Here is a 12497-nt window from a genome sequence, read left to right as displayed (position 1 = left end):
TGATTCTCATAACCCACTATAGGATACGCGATAGTATTTATTATAAAAGCACTGTAGTCTGACGTCAAAGATTTTTGTATTTTATTGCTCTATGATTAGTCTAAAAAGTACTTTCTGCTAAGGTATTTTAAATAACATATATTATCAAATGAATTTATTTTGTATTTATTAGGAATTTATCATTTTGCTCTTGGTATTGTAGTCACTACACCAAAAGGTATCATTTCACCTGAAAAGTACACGTACTTGCGAATAAAGAATAATCGCACTTCTGACACATATTCTGTAATTGTACATCTTTATCTCTAAAATTACGTGTTTTGTTACTACTGAAGATATTAGTATGAGATTTGAAAAATTTACATATTACTTTCTCCGGACCATATGTGTCTGAATAATGTAACAATATTACATTATCTTCAACAAAATCTCGACGGTTATGCGAATTTTTGTAAATTACTTTATTGCACTGAATGGAATCATGTATACTTGGACAAAGCCTATTGTTAGGAATTAAAATAAAATATGTATTGTGAGAATCAAAAAAATTCTCAAACATGAATGTAGTTTAACCTCACTTAATAATAAGACACACTAATGAAACTTTAAGAATTGAAATTACTTCAGGTTCCTAATTTTTTTGGACTTCTCATTAAAATATGAAAAAAAAAGTTTTTGAAGGCTTATTTAAAAATTCTTTAAATATTATCAATCTTGTTTGTTTTGGTTCGCGGTTTATATAATGGGATATTTTCTCTTTTGAAAAAGAATTTAAACAGAAAAATCTCGTTGGATTCTCTATAATGTAAAACCCATTATTATTCAACATGTTTTTAAATATTATTTGAAAACACGTAAAATCCCAGCTGCACTCGAAAATATGTTTAAACAATACTCTTTCTTTGATTCACACTTTTCATTTCATAATTGTAACTGAAATTACAAATTTCAACAAAATTAAACAGTTTGGGAGTATCGTTTGGGAGTATTAAACAGTTTGGGAGTATCGTTTCTTAAATATGATTGAATCTTATTAAAAATAAGTTCAATGAATTTTCAAATATCATTTAAACGTTAATTTATCGTTTTTATTGTATGGTGTCATGTTTGTAATATGAATCGTGTCAAAACTACCAAACCAGTCTGAGTCATAGGTTTTAAATGGTTAACTTTATCAGTAATGATAGTAAAGCATTTTATAATCAAGCATTTAACAAGTATTTGAAGAACAACTATTTTATCAAACAAATTATGCATTATAAATCGCTATAATCGTTTGTTTGATATAATTTATTTTCATAACAATGAATCATGCTGTTGTTCAATCTTTTCTGGTAATAGAGATCCACACAACCTGTAAATTAAAAGAATAGGAAGAAAAATAGGAATAGCCTTGTTTAAAAAATTGTGCAATTGCCAAATCATTTGAAATAAGTATGATTTTATTTTGACTCAACTATGTACCTATTCTCAACAAATTATGTAACATTTTATTTTTGCTTACTGATTACAATGATCAGAAAGTACTAAATTGCTACTACTATTCTGTCCTGATTAATCTTCCGGCATCGTATTGCAAAAGATTCGAATTTCCATGCCTTGGTGGCGGCCGATTGGCAGACTGGCCACAGGTCATGTAATGTTTTAAAGCTATATGACACCTAGAAATTTAAGTGAGTTGATTATAGATAGAAATGACATAAATTCGATATTAATATATGAAACTCGGCACGACGGCGACGTTGAATCGGCGCCGGATACCCATATCAAACTCAGGGTTCCAATTTATAATAAAACTTTTGCTAATAAAGTTTTTTTAGTCTATAAATGTACGAGACAATATTATTGATTGGTATCTTTTTCCAATAATATCTAATTATAAATAATTTTTGGTCTAGTATCACAAGTGATATTTATCATCTCTATATTTAGAATTTAATTTAACTTTGAAACGTACGATAAACTAATACAGTTAAATTTTTTGAAATTCTGCTGATTGTTATCCTTAAAGATAATATGTAAACAAGTACCTTATTATAACAATTATTTGTATTGATATCATGGCTAAATTAAAAATAATTATCTGATCGATTTGTCAAGTGTTTAATTTGATTATTTCGAAGAATTTCAACACGAATGATTAAAATCGTTGAAATTATTATCAGGTATTCGTTGCTAAGGCCGGATTGTATACTAACTTATTTTAAATAAGTAAAACTCCATAATATTATAGAAAATACTTATATTATAAAACATAAGCCCTGCCAATGGCGCCCAAGAAATCGACGTCATTTTTGTTTAAAAAATGCAAAGGCGCCAAACGCATGCTGTGTTTTGTTTAAAATTATGCGAAGGCGCCAAGATTACTCGATTACATTTTTACAAGTTAGAATTGCGCAGGAGTTGTAGATTCATAGAAAAATTCGAAGATAATTTAGAAAATATTCTTATGAAATTTTATATGAAACAGGGGAAACTTTTTGTCATATTATGCAGTAAAGAGAGTCGAAAATGGTAATAAAATGCCACATTTATCATATTTATCTTTATAATTGAGCTTCATCTACGCAGGTTCCTGAAATGTTTTTAGGAATATGTACACATAGTATTGCCTAACATCGATATCATTGTATATGTTTGTTTTTATTTTTATAATTAGTTTTCATAGCCTCTTAACATTTCTGCAATTAAGTATAACAATGCACTTTTATTTTATTACATTATCTTATTACAATCATATTTTATATTCTCGTATTTATTTGGCAACAAGTTCGACTTTGGTTTTAGAAGATTGCATTGTGCTATAGTCTAATGTGATAAATGAGTTTCAAAATCCAATAAAAATCACAAGTTTTGATTGTTTGCAAGATGTTATCTTTAATCCGCACTTAGTGACAAATAAACCGAATCTTTTATATCGAAATAACTTTATTTGAGTGCAATATGCTAAAAGTGCAGATATTGGTAATGGGGAGCTGGTGAACATCTTATGAAAATTGTGATAAGTGAAGTTCTGATGATTATATACTTTTTTCAATTGGATCTTTATTAGGGTTTATTGGATTCTTAATTGGATATTTGTTAGGATCTTATAAGAACCTACTAAATCAATAATGAACTTGCATTCTTTTTGATGGCCCAATTCCTATGGTATGAAGTAGTTTTCTCAAACTTTGTTATCATAGTATTTTTTTTGTTTCTTTGAACAGCAATCGGAACTTGAGAGTCCTATAAGCTGTTGTGCTGATTTGACTCAATACTATGTCGGTTTTACAGATGGAAACCCAAAGAGTTATCTCATCTCTATGTGATAAATTTTATTATTACAATTTCTGTAATAGAGCAAATATTTTATTGATGCAGCAAGGCCAGATGAGGGCTACATTTATTAGGAAAATATTACTATCTATATTTCCACTATTTTCTGATGTGTCGATATCAGGCTGCTCGAAGCATGATCGAACCCGGGACCTTTGATTCAGGTCTAGTCTCTCTAGCCACTTATTTACGAATGAGTCCGTCATTATAGTTGTGATTTTTTCTGATGAGTAAAATTGATCAAAAATTGCGTATGTCATGGTTTTCTTACAGTAAATATTTATATACTAGCTGATCCGGCAAACGTTGTTTTGCTAAGCAAGGTATATTCTAAACAATTTCTTGAGAATCAAAAATATTAATACTTCAAAGTGATTAAGGATGTGCTGTTTGAATGCTATATACAATAAAGTATTATTTATAAGGTATTATATTATAAAACAATAAACCCCATTAGTTTGTCTATATTTTGTCAATACAATCAAACTGGAGGTTTTATTCACTTTATATAGAAAACATGGTATAATTCAATCCAAGTCTTTTTTGGTCTTTCGACTTATTGATTACGTTTTAAGTTTTTCAGATTCTTTTTGCATTCTGGATTTTGTGTATAATTGTAAATTAAAATACTACTGAGCTTATACAAAATTTTCAAATTTTTGAAAGGAGAGATAGAAAATAAATGAAGTACTTCTTCTTTGACCTGCTTTTTGAAAAGTTTCAAGTAGCATTCGATAAATTAAAGTAAATTTAATAAAATGTATATATGCGGGCGAGGCACAAACGTCCAATTTGACTTTGAGCAAATATTAATTATATTATAAAAATCTAACAAATTATATCACAACAAATAACACATTTCAGACTTACAATTATCTAACTACGTTCAGTAAAACTGGCAGCTACTTCATCATTGTAGAAATGTGCTTTTTTTGTTTTTCAAAAATATTTTATTTAGACCTTTTTACCCCATAGGCGGAGTAACTTGGAACGGCCAGGTGGCAACCAGGTTTAATGTCTTATTTTAATTTTAACGGTATTTTACAAAATAATTACATTTTTAACTAATGCTAAAAATCTACCAGCGGAAGAAAATACTTTTATTATGGATTTTCAAAGATTACCGTTTATCTCCCAATAGCAAAGTCAAAAGAATCAAGGTTATAGCTGGTTATACATCTTTTTCCCTCTACTTTCGGTTTAGCCGTTTTCGAGTTTTACCGAATCATTTGATCGAGAGCTCCATTTTTAGATACAAGATGTGCAAGGGTTAATGACATAAATAAACTTCATCTTACAAAATGCTCAATGTATATATTCTGTTCTACCTTTGATGAAATATTTAGTTAGCATAAATTGGCAATTAGTTCAACCGAGTTCAAAGTAACACACGCGAGCTAATGCTACATTTAAAAATTAAGAAGTGAAAAGAATCTGATTTAAAATAAGTGTTACGCGAATTTTCAACCTTCCTCAAGAATGCAGTCTAGTATGTTGTCCAGCTCTCCGGTTACCGCAGTGGACATCAGCTGTTCGCGTGTCAGTCGTCCGGCGAGGAAGCGGTCACCTGATCGTATCACACGTACCGAAGAGCGAGAGAAGAAGAGTCCAAGCAGGTGATCGCAATGCGACGATGTTGCACGGAGTGGGAAGATGCTCACACATAAACTATACTCACCGGTCCGGCGCTGACATCGAACTCGAGCAGTCATCGTTGTGCACGCGTCCAAAACTCTGGAGTCGGTCGCAATTTTTAATTTGAGAGTTTTTAGTGCATTTTCATATTCATTTTTTCTTTTGATCAAATAATAGTGCATGCTTTGCATTATTTTATTTTGGTTGCCGTCATTATGTGACTTTTAACATGAATTTATGCATAAATCCCGTGTTGTCATTGGACAATGAACGTACTTCTTGGTGAAATTGTAGAGCGCGTCTTGCAGTAACGATGTGAAAGACACACTCTTTCATAGAAAGAAATTTATATATAATTTATCCACACTATTGTGCATTGTGTTTGTCCGTGAGTGCGATATAACGCTTTTATTTATTAATTAAGCTATTCTTGGTACAGAAACTTTTCTTATTGTGTACAATACGCATATCGGGAATATTAATTTGATCCATCTGTTTGTGACGATGCTTTCAACCGTAAATGCAAATCCGAATTTGCCGGTAGTGTATTGCTATCAAGATAATCGTCTAATTCCCCATCAATTATCGGCGATCAAATTCGAAGGAGAGATCACAGAGGATCGTATGCAAGCAGTTTCAAATTTTCTTAAGATAATTGGAGATAAACTGTTGGTACTAGATGGAGACCGCACCGCACTAGATGGTGCTGAATTGGGTGACCATCGTCATCAACAAATAGTAGATTTTAACACGCTAACCAAAATGGTAGACGGGGAAGACGCTGGAGATGATCAAACTTCAGCAAATAAGCGGCAGCGCAGGCGCTCCGTATTATATCCACCTCAAGGAGCGAGGACATTCCGAGATGAGAACGGCGAAGTCGCTTTACTCGATAAAGAACCTCCGATGCCGCGTAGAAAAGTTAGTTTTCCTAGTGGTGGTGAAGTGCCGAACTTTGGTAGAAGACACACAATTGCGGAAGTCAGAGCTGGACTTCTGAAATCCACCGAGGGTGATGTAGTTTCCCACATTCCTCATAGACCTACGAGACATGAACGAATAAGAAGAAAAATTTCAGATATATTTGTTCGTGCCGGTAGGCGACATAGTAAAGCTGTGATTGATGAAGCTATATACGATGTAAAGAAGAACGAGGAGGAACTAGCATCAAGGAGAAATTCTTGCATAAGATTAACCGAACCTTCTATTTTATATGATATTGTTAAGAGAGGAATATCCAGTAGTCCTCGCCCTGAGTTGACGGAATCAGCAAGTAACCTTAGGAGGTTTTCCGAAGGCAGCGCTATCCCAGGTTCTGCTAGAAGACGGTTATTGGCTATCGAAAATGTAAAGAGGAGGGCTAGCTTTGAATTAGAGAAACTTTTAAACAAGGAAACCAAGGATGTTAGAAGAAAGTTGACGGATCCTGAATCACAAAATCCGTGAGTGATTATGTATTTTAAAAAATATATTCTTTGAAAGTTTAGTAATTCTCATTTAAGTTAAATTTAATGTTCATATTTCAATTGTGGGAAACTATATGTCTCCTCTCTATATATTTAAAACTCGTGTGAAATGGACTTCTAGAATGATGGCACATTATCAGAAAATTAAGAGCTTTCCAGTAAAATATTCATATTTAAAAAAAAAATGATATGGTCATTACTATTTAGTAGTTTACATCATTACGGCATGTTGGTATGTCTTTGCAAATGCAAATAACATACTTAATTGACGGTATAATTAATCAGGTTTAAATTGTGTTTCGAATTCTTTATGTTCTAGAATCGATAGAGTCGGGTGAAAGTGGAGTGTTATTGTGGTAACCGTTATGTATAATTTATCAATTTTCTACAAATACGCCTTCAAAACATATTTTTATTACGCAATTTGGAATATCATTGAAGTTTATCCAATCATTAAAATTCTATTGGGTTATTAAAAATGCGTTTTTATTGCCGGCATGTGAAATTTTTATGCAATACAAGTTAACAATAATTGTAACTAAAATAACTAAATTTGCTTGATTACTTAATAATGATTTCATAACGAAATTAACGCGATATCGACCTCGACTGTAATAGAAGCTTAGATGTAATTCATTGATATGTGCGAAAAATACAATATTCGTATGCAGCAGGAAGAGATCTATATTTTTTCGTTCATTTATGTAATCGGAAAATTCTGAAATAGAATACTTTATAACAATTATTTGTCGATTTGGATCATATGAATAAGCTATTTTGTCGTAAACCTAATTTTGAAATAAAATTCGTAAAAAATAATGGGAATAATATTTGCGCATGGTATTTTATAATAGTAATAGAAGTTATTGGTAAATCATCCAACTCATGGAAATTATTTGAAGTTGGCATTGGAGTTAATTCTATATAGGTACTTTCAACACATTTAATTTTTGTGCAAGGTTGTTATAAACTATAGACATAAAAATATGCATTATATTTGAACTTTTTTGCAAATTTAGATTATTCCTTTATCAATTTTTTGACTTTATTTTTAAATACGCGACTGTTAAGATTTATTTCATACTTTATCTCACCTTAAGATATATTAAAAATAAATCTGTTAACTATTTTATTGGAGATGCAAGCGATCTTCATTAACAAAATCAAGATATATTGCTTTATTAGCTTCCATCTGTGTACCAACAAACACTGCCGGCCTTTGCGAGATGACCCAGTTAACTTGTCAGCGTTCCGTACCAAAACAAGCATGATAATTTTGTACAAAAACAAGGAAGTTAATTTTACGTGTTCGTAGTAACTACATTGTCGCACATAATTATATACCTTGGGCGACAAGAATTCTTATACGATGCGTGTATAAGCAGATCTTATAAACCAAAAGCTGGTGAAGATCATTTCAGAGAATAATGGACAAAAAATATAAATGTATAAACTGAACTACTAAGCTAACTAAGCTATATCTATCTGGCTATCTTTGGTCTAAAGTATTTTGGTCCATAAAATTATTCAAGTTAATAGTCCACTCATTTAAGTTTAAATTAGATACCCTACATATGGTAGGGTGTCAATACCATATGTAGGTTTTGAGACAACTTTAGGGTGTCAATATACAGTATTTACAGACTTACAGCTGGGTATCTCGAATTCTGAGGTGAACTTACTATAATGACTGGACTATAATCTTTGAGTCTTGTTTAAATAGAATATAATGCAGTTCCATTTCAATCAAATATTTCAAAAAGTTATTACTAGTGATATCTATATTCTTACAATCTTCATTATAAACTTTAAACGGAAAGAACTTTAATAATGATGATGACGTCAAATTGTTCCTGATTCAGTATTTTGATAATTGAAAGCCAGAAGTTTTATGTTTTTATGGGATTATGATGCTGCCTGAAAGCCATTGATCAAAATTTGCAATACATTACAAAATAAAATTATTATTTTTCATGAGAAATTTGTCGTTGAATTTATGAAAAAATCAGCATTTACTTAGTTGCCAACCTTATACTTTCCATTGAGATGAGCAATATAGGGTTCACTAAGATAAAAATAGAATATGATTATTTTTACTGTCAAGTAAAAGTCTCTATATTTGCCATACAACGAGATATAATATATGAAATATTTTTATTAAATTTGTCTGACCATTATAAAATCATAATAATTCATAAATTCTTTTCTAAAATGCGTTTTTTAATTATGACATAATCCAGCACTATCAAAGGCAAGCCGAACTTACAACAAATTCTTCTTGAAGAATTCTCGAACCAGAAGCCACTTTGTAACGAGCCATAGTAAATCTTCATAACGGCTCTATCTGATTGTATACACATAACAAATATTATCAATGTTTCACAATCTGTTGATTACGTTTGTATATTAATTTATTTAAACATAAATATTATACGTTAGAAATTTGGAATTTGACCGATAGGGGATTTTGATATCAATGTACTTTGTTTGTTTTCTTTTGCAAAGCTTGCTCAGATCTATTGATTACCGATGATGGTGAATTCATTCATATAAACGGAAATTTTTATTCATAGATCTCCAATAGATAACCACTGAAAGTGGCAATTCTGAATTTTCAATTGTCGTTTTTGCTATTAATTCTATATTTTTGTTATTTTTTTGATCAGGCTTATGATTTATATCAATATTCGCAATCAAGTGACACAATAGTAAGTACATTTTGCAATTATTATATAAATAATAATAATGAGTTAGAGGTTTGGGCTTCCAATCAGAAATTCCAAGTTCGATATCCAACCTAATATCAAGCTGTATTGATATTTGAAAAAATAGATAGCAATCTGTTTTTAAGTAAAACAGCTCTTTGGAGCATTGCTGTAATGTTCGAATTATAAAGTCTACTCTAGGGTTGCCTACTAATTAAAAATAAAAACTATATCTCAGATAGCAAGGACAATCAATGGATTCCATTCTTACATCACTTTTAGAAATAAGCTGTGCTCAAATTAGTTTATTATAGACCATGTAATACTCCTAATTGCTGTAAAATTAAAATAACAATAATATGGTATCTTGGAGATAAAGAAACAAGTACAATATAGTTGAAGTATCAGATGACACAGATGTCAAGTTTGAGTTTCTCCATACTAAAATCATAAAAATGTAGACTCAATATTTTTCACAAGAGTCACCCACTTGTAGAATCAATACTTTCCTTTTATCGTATTAATAAAATAAATAGATAAAATTATGAATGAATTGCCAAACTAAATTTAGACTAACCCATTTTTATCAATAATTTTAGTACTTTATTTTTGATGTTATAAATATAATACGTGCTCAATTGTTGAAAATAAAACTCGTCACCAGTAAGGTATTCAAATATTGCATACTTGGTAAATTATAAAACTGTTAAGTTGGATATACGCGCTCCTGGTTCTAAATCACGCTTCTATCAGGTCAACGGAATCAAACAGACTCGAATGTCAACGTATATGTACTTTTACATGTGTTGTGTCTTTTATAAGTTTATATCTACAAGAATATCGCAAGGTCGTTTTCCGTTACCGACGGTGTCATTTTTCTATTGGAGGTATTTTCTTCATATTTGCAAGTGATTAAAATGCAACAAGCGTCGGCTTAGCTTGCAATTCGTCAAATGATCCATCATCGCGATACATACGATTGAAAATCGGTAGAAGACCTATTGTTTACTAATCGAAAGAATCGATTGTCTGCATAGAATTCATAAGAAATGACATGTTTCATTGTCCTTAACTTCAATATGTATTGATATATGTCAATATTGTCTATAATTTACATAATCAAAAATGAATTCAATTGAATGTTGAATTTGTTTTCTCGCAGGATTTCCGGATTTACCGAGGAAATGGTTTGTCTTGTCACTGATAAGATTCTTAAATAATAAGAAAATATTTTGGAAAGAGTTATGGGAATTTGATTAAAAGTTGCTAGTTTGATATCCGTCTCGGTTTTTACTAGTTTACCACTGAAAGTGGAAATTCTATATTTTCAATTGCCATTTTTGGGAATGTGCATCGAGGTTAAATATCTAAGGTTTTACTATTAATTCTATAATTTTGTTATTTTTTTATCAACTCTATGACTTCTCATTTTTAAAAATTGTGTTATATATTCGTAATCAAGTGGAACAATAGTGAGCACATTTTGCAGTTATTATATAAATAATACTATTGAGTTAGAGATATGGGCTTCCAATCAGAAATTCCAAGTTCCATATCTAACTTAATATCAAGCAGCAGTGATATCCATTTTCATTTGAAAAAATATAGCAATCTGTTTTCAAGTAAAACAGCTTTTTAGAGCTTTGCTGTAATATTCCAATTAGAAAATCTGCCCTGACTAGTTTACTAGTTCTTGTCTATTATCTTGTTAAAATTACATTGCTCGTCTGCTGCGCATATATTTGAACATTCAATTCTCTAATTCGTGATGTATGTTCTTTATTAACGAATGCATTATATGTAATTATATTCAAAACATGTACTTCAGTATATTTAACGGTTCGGATAATATTTCTTGTAATCTAATGTCTTATATTTCTTCGTAATCCCATTGCGTTTGTCTATACAAATACATGCGGTAATTTGTATTGACAAATGAGATTTAAAACTGTTATCAGTGTGAAAAACTTCTTGAGGTAAAAATTAGCATGTCTAAAATTAAAAAATATGGATATAAACTAGAGAAATATTTTATAGAGAAACACTATGTACTTGTAAGAGAAATAATATTCGCATTATATTCAGTTATTTGATAACATTAGATTTTTTAATGTGGCTGAATTATTTTATTTAATATAAAAATACTTGTGATTTTTAAATAAATTTACTAATGATTCAAAAGTACATATAAAAGATCACATCCACTTTTTTAGAAAAAACAAAAATTCTATTTTTTATTTATATTAGTTCTGTTCTTCTAGTGTTTTTAACGATAGCTAACGATTTTTGACCCCAAACGCGTGCAAAGACTCCAACGAAAGTTTGTGACCTCACATCGTTTTCACTGATGACATTGTTCGCATATTAAAGCATTGCGGTTCTGGACTGTACACGCGCCGAGGTCCTTTGCGAAATTCGAAAACTTCCAATAATAATTGAATAAAGTTTGTAATTTATTAATTTTGCTTAAAATAATTGAAGGTTTTGATAAAAATTAGCCAAATTAATTATTAATACATCAACTTTCGTATACAGCTACATTCGTTACAATTTAAGAGTTTTGTAAGATCTCTTATATTTTGAAAATTTAATTGAATAATTGAGAATCATCCTTGGTAGTTTTACGCACTTTGATGGTCAATAGTATATTACACCTTGCGAAACCTTATTGATATAATTATACTAATTGATATTTATTATTTTCAGATGGTATTTCCGAAAGATAAAGCGTATAGAAGCCGAGAAAAAACTTTTATTGGCGGAAAATGAACACGGCGCTTTCCTGATTCGTGATTCAGAAAGCAGACACAACGATTATTCTTTATCAGGTGAGTCACAATAATTTTATCTTCATGTTTGCATATTTGCCTTGTTGGATGACTGTATGTTTAATGTAATGTTGATTCATTTTTTGAGTATTTTTTAAAAACCTTGCCGAAATTTCAAGTATATAAAGTATTTACTCATTTAGCACATGATAATTATCATTTTTCAAATAATGATTGTCTATTATTAGGCAAGGTAATGTATCAGTATCTGTGATAAACATATATCAGTATCTGTGTAAACATAGTATATTATCAATATTTTTGTCTTTTTGTTTTGGTTTCTGATAATTTGATAAATATTAACTAAAGAAACGAGTGCGAGTAAAATCTGGTTATAATAATAATATTGAATTTATTTTTTTATTATTTTATTAGTACGGGATGGTGATACCGTCAAACATTACCGCATAAGGCAATTGGATGAAGGAGGTTTTTTCATTGCTCGTCGAACAACATTCAGGACATTGCAAGAACTAGTCGAGCACTATAGCAAAGATCCCGACGGATTATGTGTCAATTTATGCAAACCATGTGTTCAGGTAAAT

At 30.4% G+C, this 12497-nt stretch overlaps 1 pseudogene; it reads left to right on the top strand.

Annotated features, from left to right (window-relative positions):
* LOC113366689 overlaps positions 1 to 12497 on the top strand; it is a 51708-nt pseudogene that overhangs the window by 36752 nt on the left and 2459 nt on the right.

Source organism: Ctenocephalides felis, unplaced genomic scaffold, assembly GCF_003426905.1.
Source record: "Ctenocephalides felis isolate EL2017-DRISC unplaced genomic scaffold, ASM342690v1 CF-g0.4_SCAFFOLD_01170, whole genome shotgun sequence".
Lineage (NCBI taxonomy): Eukaryota > Metazoa > Arthropoda > Insecta > Siphonaptera > Pulicidae > Ctenocephalides > Ctenocephalides felis.
This window is presented reverse-complemented; position numbering and strand designations above follow the sequence as displayed.